This window comes from Arachis stenosperma, chromosome 7, assembly GCF_014773155.1.
Source record: "Arachis stenosperma cultivar V10309 chromosome 7, arast.V10309.gnm1.PFL2, whole genome shotgun sequence".
Lineage (NCBI taxonomy): Eukaryota > Viridiplantae > Streptophyta > Magnoliopsida > Fabales > Fabaceae > Arachis > Arachis stenosperma.
The window spans coordinates 51,470,847-51,483,455 of NC_080383.1; positions in this window are offsets into that span (position 1 = coordinate 51,470,847).

Below are 12,609 nucleotides of genomic sequence, written 5' to 3' on the forward strand. Positions count from 1 at the left end.
TAGATATCTATATATTTACATAATATGCAATTATACATTGAAAATATAAAAATTACACATAATTTAATTAATCTTATTCTGTCTTTGTAATAAATCAAACATATAAAATAAAACTACTATCATAACAACTTATATCAATTTCAATCATAACAAAACATTACCGTGGTTTCTTTAATAGGTGAATATAGTAACGTTTTAATTTTAGCATTAAACTCCTCATCAAATCTATCAGTCATATCTATTCCATTCATTTTTCTTTTCAACACATCAGCATCAGCATGCATATCTTTTTGTCTAGCTACTTGATAACCTTTTTCAGCAAAAAAAGTCTATCAATATTGGGGGTTCTTTTTTCAGATTTGAACATTCTCCCTTTCGAAAAATATATTTTTTCAAAAAATTTGATGATGCCTTCTTAAAAGGGAAATGCTCAAATTTAACAATCTTAGATTTTTTCAAAGATTTATCCTGCATAACAGACCAATCAAATTACAAATCAACTTTAATATAATAAAAAACATATTACAAAAAATCACAAAATTTGACAAATAAATTAATGCCTCTAACTACCTTACACATATATTACATCTTATAAAATAAACTACCATAATATCAGGTATCAGCAGCTCCCAAGACAACTACTTCACCCATCAACAATCTTGAGAATCTGAGTTGAGACCAATCCCATCCTCAGCCAACTTTTTTAAGTCCCCATTCAAGTTTCCTTTAACCTTTAAACCTTTACAGATATTCTCAATCAATTCTTTCTTGACGACTCTAGGCCCAATCAAAGACACTGATAGTAGTTCTTTAAAACAAAAATGAAAAAGGTTTTATTTATATTTAGATATTTATATATTTACATAATATGCAATTATACATTGAAAATATAAAAACTACACATAAATTAATTAATCTTATTCCATCTTTGTAATAAATCAAATGTAAAACCCGGTTAATTAACGGCTAATTAACCCGTAAATGAGAATTTATTCTAGAAAGCCTAAAATGTGATTTTTATGGCTAAATGTGATAGAGGAGACTGAGACGAGAATTTTGGTACCAATTTATAGAATTCGGACCAAGATTGGACCGAACGGGCCAAACCGGGCCAATAGAACCTAAAGTGGGCCCTTGGCCCAACATAACTTAACCAAAACCCTAGTTTTCAGCACTCTCTCTCCTCATTTGTTACACACACAAGCTGAAATGGTGGAGAGGAAGGGAAGAACATTCTCTCAACTTCTCTCTCTCACTTGATCTTCAAACCACCATAACTTTTGATCTAGAGCTCCGATTGCCGCCCCGTTTGCGGCCACGCGTTCACCGCGGAGAGCTCTACAAAACCCATACAACCAATCTTGAGGTAAGCCACGTGTTGCTGTTCGAAATCTCAGCCCTTATTTTCGAGTTTCATGGGTTAAATGTTGAGATTTTGGGTTCTTTGATGTTATAGGACCCAACTCTCTTGAAGGAGAAGGTTAATCTTGTCTCCTTGGACCTTGGAGGTGGTAAGATTCTCAACCCTAGTGTATTTTGTGATTTTATGATGTTTGGGTTTTGAGATGTTGTGTATGGGTATGATGGTTGTGGCTTAGGTTGTGTATATGTGTATATTGGAGCTTGATTGGTGATATTGAAAAGCTTGGAAAGGATTTGGTGGTGAAAAATCCGTTCTTGGAGGTGTTGAGGCCTTGAGAGCTTGTGGATAAGTGGTTTGGAAGGGCTCCGGTGGAGCTTGGGAAATTCGGCTAAGGTATGGTTTCGGTTTCCCGTATCTAATATGTAATGTGGTAGGAAATACTTAGGCTAGAGGCCCTAAGATAGGCATTGAATGGTTGATGTTGTTGAATGGTTGATATATATGATGTGGTCATGTATGTGATGATCATTATTGATGCCTTGGTGGTATGATGCATGAGAAATATGCATGTTGTGATATATGCTTGATAATTGGTTATGGTTGAATTGTGGGTTGAACCATGTTGATGGTGAGTGTGATATTGATTGTGTACAATAATGGTTTATTGGAATTGGTGTTGTTGAAAATTGGCATGAGGAATAGTATATGATATGTCAATATGTTTGAGTTTGAGCCACTTGGGTGAAGTGGGCTAAAATGATGAGATAGTGATTGTATATATTGTGGTAATGTGTCAATGTGTGAGTTGAGGAGGCTTGATGTTGAGTTTGATACATTTTGATTGATTTCAAAGAAAAGGGATGAAATTGGCATGTTTTGATTGACTTTGAAAGGAGTTGAAAACGGTTTGTTTTGAAAATGGCATATTGTGATTTTGTATGAAAATATGGTTTTTTGGGCATACTTTGACGGGACATAACTTGGACTACGGATCTCCGTTTTATACCAAATCTGTTTAGAAATGAAATTGGATCCGGGACGTCCATGCCGTTCGAAGAACGGGTGAAAAACGATTTAAAATGAGGAAGTTATGTCCGTTGGAAGATTGGGGTGTAAATTTGTGAAATTCTGCAGCTTTTAACTTAGAAAATTTTTAGCAGAATGATCCCTTGCGCGTGGGCGCACCTGGCGCGTGCGCGCCGATCTTCCGAAACACGCCATCCACGCGTACGCGTGACGTGCGCGGGCGCGCCGATTGTGCTGCACCCAATGCCCAGTCATTTTCCCGAGAGTTATGCCAGAACTGTGCCGGTGTTGTGCCTGGGGCACAAGAACACCCGCGCGTACGCGTGGTTGACGCGTGCGCGCCGATGGGCAAGTTTGGAATCCACGCGTTAGCGTGCATGACGCTTGCGCGTCGATGAGTGTTGTTGAGGCCATCCACGCGTGAGCGTGGAGTGCGCGTACGCGCGGCCCTGTTTTCATCCCAAAGTTGATTTTTGAGTTTTAAAAGCCAAATCTCATACTTCTAAGCCTCCGATCTCACCATTTATGTCTTAATCATTATGGCATGCCTAGCTATTAAGAAGGGGCTAGTGAATGAGGTAACTTGCGAGTGAAGCAAGGGATATATGAATGATCAATGAGGATCAAGATGATTATGTGAGATGCGGAGGATGGTGGTGGAAGTGCTTGTTATGCCATGAGCCGAGAGGCTATAATTGTTAATGAAAAGGCTGGTTATGGATTTAACCGAGAGCCGGAATAGCTGTGTATGCTATGAGTATTGGCTGGTTATGGATTTAACCGTGAGCCGAATGGCGGATATGGATGTTGATCCATGGATGAGAATTCATGCATGTTTATGCTGAATTGTTGATAACTGTGATTTGTACTTCCACTATCTGAGATACGAGTTTCCCTGGGTAGTAGCAGTGGCTAGCCACCACGTGCTCTAGGTTGAGACTTGATACTCTGTTTACCCTATGTCGTCAGGGTGGCCGGGCACTGTGAAATCCCGGACGAGCTCACTCCCAAATATTCACCTGTGATGGTGATGGACAAATATTCACCTGTGATGGTGATGGATAAATATTCACCTGTGATGGTGATGGATAAATATTCACCAGTGATGGTGATGGATATGGATCATGTTTATGATCAAGCTCATATTGAGCATACTCGAGTTGGGGAGACACGACAGAGGGACAGTCCAGTGGTTAACTGCCAGGACTTGTCGGGTTGGCTCTATAACCGACAGATGATATCATCGGCCACTAGGAACAGGCATTCATCATATGCATACTATGTGAATTGTTTGAGATTGCCTATTTGACTGCGTATAACTTGCTAATTGTCTAAATGTCTTACTTGCTCCTATTTGATATTCTTTGTCTGATATAATTGTGTTTGCTATAATATACTCCTGCTGGTGGTTGGGAGGTTTGAAGGAATTGGAAAGGGAAGTATTAGTTAGACTGAAGAATCTTTAGTCAGATGCCCTTATACGGTTTAGCTTGTTTATAAGCTTTGATATTATCTGGAGGAAGTTCTAGGATTGCCTTCGGCTTTCCTCCATTATTATGTATTATATATGTGGAAGCTGTTACCATGCTGGGGACCTTTGGTTCTCACCCATGCGGATTTTGTGGTTTTCAGATGCAGGGCGTGAGGTGTCCCGCTGAGGCATGCTGGAGACTTCTAGATTGCGAAGATTCCTTGTTCTTGGGGACTACGTTTTTGGTTTATATGTTGTGCTTAGATACTTTTATCTCCATTAAATAATACAAACTGTGATGACTCCTCTCATGGGAGATTTTGGAGAATAGGTTTTATGTATTTGTGTCCCTTTGGGTTTCCTTGGGGTTTTCTTTATTTTATCATATGTATATTGCTATGCTCGGACCGGTTATCTTCGCATCCGGATCTTGAGCCTTGATATTCCTGTTTTTGACACTCCTTTGTATATATATAATCTCGCGTTGGTTATCCTCGTTCGTTACGTTATCGATCGGAGTGTTGCGCTTTTGAGTTGCGGTTTTTGTTTACCCCTTTTTTTTTACAAAGGCTCCTAGTTATAATTAATCATTCATACTACTATACGTACTAAATTTTTATTTTAGAGGTCGTAATACCTTGCCATCTCTGAATTATGACTTAAGCATAAGGCTCTGTATGGTAGGGTGTTACATTATGGTATCAGAGCAGTTCGTTCCTGTAGAGCCTGAGGGATGGACTGACTATGCTTCTGTGCATTCTCTGTGTGTGTGTTATGTGCTGATAGTATATCTGCTTGATATAATTGGCATAAACGTTCATGAGCATGCATTTGGGACTTTGAAGCACTAGACTTCCGATATTGAGCCTGATCAACTTAATATCGATTGTTTGGTGTGTATAGGAACCAGATGGCACCTCGTGGACGCGGTAGAGGTAGTGCGAGAGGTCGTACGAATGCTCGTGCGTCGATGAATAGCTCGAATAACCCGGTAGACCTTGTGGCGGCTTTGGGGAACATGGCTGCGGCTGTGTGGGCCACTGCAGAGGCTCTTGGACAACAGATGAGCAACCATGGCAACGACGGAAATGGAGCTCAGGGACCAATAGAGATCAGGACTTCCATTGTGTTGGTGAACAAGTGTGGGGTTGCTGAAGAGTATGTGAAGAAGGCAGCTGCTGAAAGAGGGAGTCACAAGGGATCATTCCCACGGAACCGAGGGAAGAGCTTTGCACCTAGAGGTCCGCCTTTCAAGGGGAGGTTCCTTTAGGAGGTCCAGCAACAACAACTTCCAAGGGAAAAAGTTTGGGAAGCAGCCTCAGAATGATCAAACTTGCACTAGGTGTGGAAGTCACCATCTGGGAGCACCATGCAAGGCCGGATGGGGTTTGTGCTACAATTGTGGAAAAGCGGGGCATAAAGCCACCAGTTGTCCGGAGAGGCAGAAACAAGGTGCTGGGAAGGCACAACAGACTGGTCGGGTGTTCACCACTTCAGCTATAGGTGTTGAGGGATCCGAGACACTCATTCGAGGTAACTGTGAATTAGCTGGTCAAACTTTAAATGCTTTATTTGATTCGGGAGCATCACATTCATTTATTGCATTTGAGAAAGCTCATGAGTTAGGATTGAAGATTGTAACCTTAGGTTATGACCTAAAGGAATATAATGCTACCCATGAAGCCACGGTAACTAGGCTAGGATGCCCGGAAGTTTCCTTTAGGTTCAAGCAGCGTGATTTTGTTCATAATTTAGTCTGCTTGCCGATGATTGGTCTTGATCTTATCTTGGGATTGGATTGGTTATCTAAGAACCATGTTCTGCTAGATTGTTCTACAAAGTCGGTGTATTTTATGCCGGAAGATACAGAAGGGCCGGTCGTGGTGAATAATTATTACTCGAATTCGATGATGGTGAATTGTTCCGGAACCGAATGTCAGGGTATCATGTTGTTAACAGCGGGTGTTTCAGGTGATGATCAAAGGTTGGAGCAGATTCCGGTTGTGTGTGAGTTTCCGGAAGTGTTTCCCGATGATATTGATGAGTTTCCACCTAACCGAGAGGTTGAGTTTGCTATTGAGTTGGTGCCCGGGGCGGGACCAATCTCAAGTGCTCCTTATAGGATGTCACCGTTAGAGATGAACGAGCTAAAGTCTCAGTTAGAGGATCTGTTGGAAAAGAATTTTATACGACCAAGTGTCTCTCCATGGGGTGCTCCAGTGTTATTGGTGAAGAAGAAAGATGGGAGTATGCGGCTCTGTGTGGATTACAGGCAGTTGAACAAGGTTACAATAAAGAATAAGTACCCATTGCCGAGAATTGATGATCTCATGGATCAGTTACAAGGAGCTGGAGTTTTCTCTAAGATTGACTTGCGATCCGGTTATCACCAGATAAGGGTGAGGGGCGAGGATATCCCTAAGACCGCTTTCAGGACTCGTTATGGTCATTACGAGTACACTGTGATGTCTTTTGGGTTGACGAACGCTCCTGCGGTATTCATGGATTACATGAATAGAGTCTTCCATCCGTTTCTGGATAAATTCGTTGTTGTCTTCATTGATGACATACTAATTTACTCCAAGACTGAAGAAGAGCATGCGGAACACTTGAGGACCGTATTGCAGATTCTAAAGGAGAAGAAACTTTATGCAAAACTGTCTAAGTGTGAGTTTTGGAAGAGTGAGATGAAGTTTTTGGGCCATGTGGTGAGTAAGAAGGGAATAGCCGTAGATCCAACTAAGGTGGAGGCGGTGATGGATTGGAAACAACCAACCACCATAACAGAGATAAGGAGTTTTCTGGGTTTAGCTGGCTATTACCGAAGATTTATCAAGGGCTTTTCACAGATAGCTTTGCCAATGACAAAGTTAACCCGCAAAGACACTCCATTTGTTTGGACTCCTGAATGCGAGAAGAGCTTTCAGACATTGAAGAAAAAGTTGACCACTGCACCTGTGTTAGTGTTACCTGAGCCGAACGAGCCTTTTGAGGTGTATTGTGATGCCTCATTAAAGGGTTTAGGGTGCGTGCTGATGCAGCATCGTAATGTGGTGGCGTATGCCTCACGACAGTTGAGACCTCATGAAGTTAGTTACCCTACGCACGATTTGGAACTCGCTGCGGTTGTGTTTGCCTTGAAGGTGTGGAGGCATTATCTCTATGGGGTTAAGTTCCAAGTTTTCTCTGATCATAAGAGCTTGAAGTACCTCTTTGGTCAGAAAGAGCTTAATATGAGGCAGAGGAGGTGGATGGAATTGTTGAAAGACTACGACTTTGAGTTGCATTACCATCCGGGAAAGGCGAACGTGGTGGCGGATGCGTTAAGTCGAAAGTCGTTCTATGCGGCTTGGATGATGCTTCAAGAGGAGAAGTTGCTCAAGGGATTTGAGAGTTTGAAAATTGGTGCTCAAGAAGTATCCGGAACTTTGTGTTTGAGCCGATTAGAGATCTCAAGTGATTTCAAGTCCGAACTCCTAAAAGCTCATCAGAATGATGAAGCCTTATGGAAGGTATTACCGGCTATTGAGCAAGGAAAACAGTGGAGAGTGTCAGAAGAAAAAGATGGGTTATGGAGATTCAAGGGTAGGATCATTGTGCCGGATGTTGGCACTTTGAGGCAAGATATTTTAAAGGAGGCACACAAAAGCGGATTCTCTATTCACCCGGGAAGTACTAAGATGTACCATGATTTGAAGGCGATGTTTTGGTGGCCGGGTATGAAGAATGATGTGGCGGAATATGTTTCAAAGTGCTTAACTTGTCAAAAGGTAAAGATTGAACATCAAAAGCCCGCCGGTATGTTGCAACCTTTAGAGATTCCCCAATGGAAGTGGGAAAGTATTGCAATGGACTTTGTGTCGGGATTGCCAAGGACTAGGGCTGGTTTTGATGCTATCTGGGTGATTGTGGACCGACTGACGAAGTCAGCTCACTTTTTGCCCATTCGGATGACTTACACCCTTGAGGAGCTAGCACGGTTATACATAAAGGAGATTGTGAGACTTCATGGTGTACCTGCTACTATAATCTCTGATAGAGATCCTCGTTTCACTTCAAGGTTTTGGGGTGCATTTCAGAAGGCTTTTGGAACCCGATTAAGCGTGAGCACGGCTTACCATCCTCAAACAGATGGTCAATCTGAGAGGACGATCCAAACACTAGAGGATATGTTGAGAGCTTGTGTTTTGGACCAACCGGCGAGTTGGGATCGGTATATGCCATTAGTGGAGTTTGCATACAATAATAGTTATCATGCGAGCATCGGAACGGCTCCGTATGAGGCCTTGTATGGGAGAAAATGTCAATCTCCGCTATGTTGGTATGAAGCTGGAGAGAAAAGCTTGTTGGGGCCAGAAATGATAGCTGAGACTACTGAACAAGTCAAGAAAATCCGTGATAGGATGCTTACGGCGCAGAGTCGTCAAAAGAGTTACGCCGATCAAAGGCGAAAGCCCTTAGAATTTGAGGAAGGAGACCATGTTTTCCTTAAGGTTACTCCGACCACGGGAGTAGGTAGGGCGATTAAAGCAAAGAAGTTGAATCCTCGATACATTGGTCCATTTCAGATCCTAGAGAGGATTGGACCGGTGGCGTATCGGATGGCTCTACCACCTCATCTTTCGAATCTGCACGACGTGTTTCACGTGTCGCAGCTTCGGAAGTACACTCCTGATGCTAGTCATGTGTTGGAACCTGAATCGATTCAGTTAAGGGAAGATTTGACGCTTCCAGTGGCTCCGGTCAAAATTGATGATACTAGTATCAAACGGTTGTGTGGAAAAGATGTTTCACTAGTCAAAGTGGCATGGAGTCGAGGCGGTGTTGAGGAACACACTTGGGAACTTGAGTCAGAGATGCGATCGGATTATCCGCATTTATTCTCAGGTATTTGTATTTGAATTTTGTGGGCAAAATTCCCAATTAGGTGGGTAGGATGTAAAACCCGGTTAATTAACGGCTAATTAACCCGTAAATGAGAATTTATTCTAGAAAGCCTAAAATGTGATTTTTATGGCTAAATGTGATAGAGGAGACTGAGACGAGAATTTTGGTACCAATTTTATAGAATTCGGACCAAGATTGGACCGAACGGGCCAAACCGGGCCAATAGAACCTAAAGTGGGCCCTTGGCCCAACATAACTTAACCAAAACCCTAGTTTTCAGCACTCTCTCTCCTCATTTGTTACACACACAAGCTGAAATGGTGGAGAGGAAGGGAAGAACATTCTCTCAACTTCTCTCTCTCACTTGATCTTCAAACCACCATAACTTTTGATCTAGAGCTCCGATTGCCGCCCCGTTTGCGGCCACGCGTTCACCGCGGAGAGCTCTACAAAACCCATACAACCAATCTTGAGGTAAGCCACGTGTTGCTGTTCGAAATCTCAGCCCTTATTTTCGAGTTTCATGGGTTAAATGTTGAGATTTTGGGTTCTTTGATGTTATAGGACCCAACTCTCTTGAAGGAGAAGGTTAATCTTGTCTCCTTGGACCTTGGAGGTGGTAAGATTCTCAACCCTAGTGTATTTTTTGATTTTATGATGTTTGGGTTTTGAGATGTTGTGTATGGGTATGATGGTTGTGGCTTAGGTTGTGTATATGTGTATATTGGAGCTTGATTGGTGATATTGAAAAGCTTGGAAAGGATTTGGTGGTGAAAAATCCGTTCTTGGAGGTGTTGAGGCCTTGAGAGCTTGTGGATAAGTGGTTTGGAAGGGCTCCGGTGGAGCTTGGGAAATTCGGCTAAGGTATGGTTTCGGTTTCCCGTATCTAATATGTAATGTGGTAGGAAATACTTAGGCTAGAGGCCCTAAGATAGGCATTGAATGGTTGATGTTGTTGAATGGTTGATATATATGATGTGGTCATGTATGTGATGATCATTATTGATGCCTTGGTGGTATGATGCATGAGAAATATGCATGTTGTGATATATGCTTGATAATTGGTTATGGTTGAATTGTGGGTTGAACCATGTTGATGGTGAGTGTGATATTGATTGTGTACAATAATGGTTTATTGGAATTGGTGTTGTTGAAAATTGGCATGAGGAATAGTATATGATATGTCAATATGTTTGAGTTTGAGCCACTTGGGTGAAGTGGGCTAAAATGATGAGATAGTGATTGTATATATTGTGGTAATGTGTCAATGTGTGAGTTGAGGAGGCTTGATGTTGAGTTTGATACATTTTGATTGATTTCAAAGAAAAGGGATGAAATTGGCATGTTTTGATTGACTTTGAAAGGAGTTGAAAACGGTTTGTTTTGAAAATGGCATATTGTGATTTTGAATGAAAATATGGTTTTTTGGGCATACTTTGACGGGACATAACTTGGACTACGGATCTCCGTTTTGTACCAAATCTGTTTAGAAATGAAATTGGATCCGGGACGTGCATGCCGTTTGAAGAACGGGTGAAAAACGATTTAAAATGAGGAAGTTATGTCCGTTGGAATCTTGGGGTGTAAATCTGTGAAATTCTGCAGCTTTTAACTTAGAAAATTTTTAGCAGAATGACCCCTTGCGCGTGGGCGCACCTGGCGCGTGCGCGCCGATCTTCCGAAACACGCCATCCACGCGTACGCGTGACGTGCGCGGGCGCGCCGATTGTGCTGCACCCAATGCCCAGTCATTTTCCCGAGAGTTATGCCAGAACTGTGCCGGTGTTGTGCCTGGGGCACAAGAACACCCGCGCGTACGCGTGGTTGACGCGTGCGCACCGATGGGCAAGTTTGGAATCCACGCGTTAGCGTGCATGACGCTTGCGCGTCGATGAGTGTTGTTGAGGCCATCCACGCGTGAGCGTGGAGTGCGCGTACGCGCGGCCCTGTTTTCATCCCAAAGTTGATTTTTGAGTTTTAAAAGCCAAATCTCATACTTCTAAGCCTCCGATCTCACCATTTATGTCTTAATCATTATGGCATGCCTAGCTATTAAGAAGGGGCTAGTGAATGAGGTAACTTGCGAGTGAAGCAAGGGATATATGAATGATCAATGAGGATCAAGATGATTATGTGAGATGCGGAGGATGGTGGTGGAAGTGCTTGTTATGCCATGAGCCGAGAGGCTATAATTGTTAATGAAAAGGCTGGTTATGGATTTAACCGAGAGCTGGAATAGCTGTGTATGCTATGAGTATTGGCTGGTTATGGATTTAACCGTGAGCCGAATGGCGGATATGGATGTTGATCCATGGATGAGAATTCATGCATGTTTATGCTGAATTGTTGATAACTGTGATTTGTACTTCCACTATCTGAGATACGAGTTTCCCTGGGTAGTAGCAGTGGCTAGCCACCACGTGCTCCAGGTTGAGACTTGATACTCTGTTTACCCTATGTCGTCAGGGTGGCCGGGCACTGTGAAATCCCGGACGAGCTCACTCCCAAATATTCACCTGTGATGGTGATGGACAAATATTCACCTGTGATGGTGATGGATAAATATTCACCTGTGATGGTGATGGATAAATATTCACCTGTGATGGTGATGGATAAATATTCACCAGTGATGGTGATGGATATGGATCATGTTTATGATCAAGCTCATATTGAGCATACTCGAGTTGGGGAGACACGACAGAGGGACAGTCCAGTGGTTAACTGCCAGGACTTGTCGGGTTGGCTCTATAACCGACAGATGATATCATCGGCCACTAGGAACAGGCATTCATCATATGCATACTATGTGAATTGTTTGAGATTGCCTATTTGACTGCGTATAACTTGCTAATTGTCTAAATGTCTTACTTGCTCCTATTTGATATTCTTTGTCTGATATAATTGTGTTTGCTATAATATACTCCTGCTGGTGGTTGGGAGGTTTGAAGGAATTGGAAAGGGAAGTATTAGTTAGACTGAAGAATCTTTAGTCAGATGCCCTTATACGGTTTAGCTTGTTTATAAGCTTTGATATTATCTGGAGGAAGTTCTAGGATTGCCTTCGGCTTTCCTCCATTATTATGTATTATATATGTGGAAGCTGTTACCATGCTGGGGACCTTTGGTTCTCACCCATGCGGATTTTGTGGTTTTCAGATGCAGGGCGTGAGGTGTCCCGCTGAGGCATGCTGGAGACTTCTAGATTGCGAAGATTCCTTGTTCTTGGGGACTACGTTTTTTGTTTATATGTTGTGCTTAGATACTTTTATCTCCATTAAATAATACAAACTGTGATGACTCCTCTCATGGGAGATTTTGGAGAATAGGTTTTATGTATTTGTGTCCCTTTGGGTTTCCTTGGGGTTTTCTTTATTTTATCATATGTATATATTGCTATGCTCGGACCGGTTATCTTCGCATCCGGATCTTGAGCCTTGATATTCCTGTTTTTGACACTCCTTTGTATATATATAATCTCGCGTTGGTTATCCTCGTTCGTTACGTTATCGATCGGAGTGTTGCGCTTTTGAGTTGCGGTTTTTGTTTACCCCTTTTTTTTTTACAAAGGCTCCTAGTTATAATTAATCATTCATACTACTATACGTACTAAATTTTTATTTTAGAGGTCGTAATACCTTGCCATCTCTGAATTATGACTTAAGCATAAGGCTCTGTATGGTAGGGTGTTACATCAAACATATAAAATAAAACTACTATCATAACAACTTATATAAATTTCAATCACAACAAAACAATACCGTGGTTTCTTTAATAAGTGAATATAGTAACGTTTTAATTTCAGCATGAAACTCCTCATCAAATCTATCAGTCACATCCGTTCCATTCATTTTTCTTTTTAACA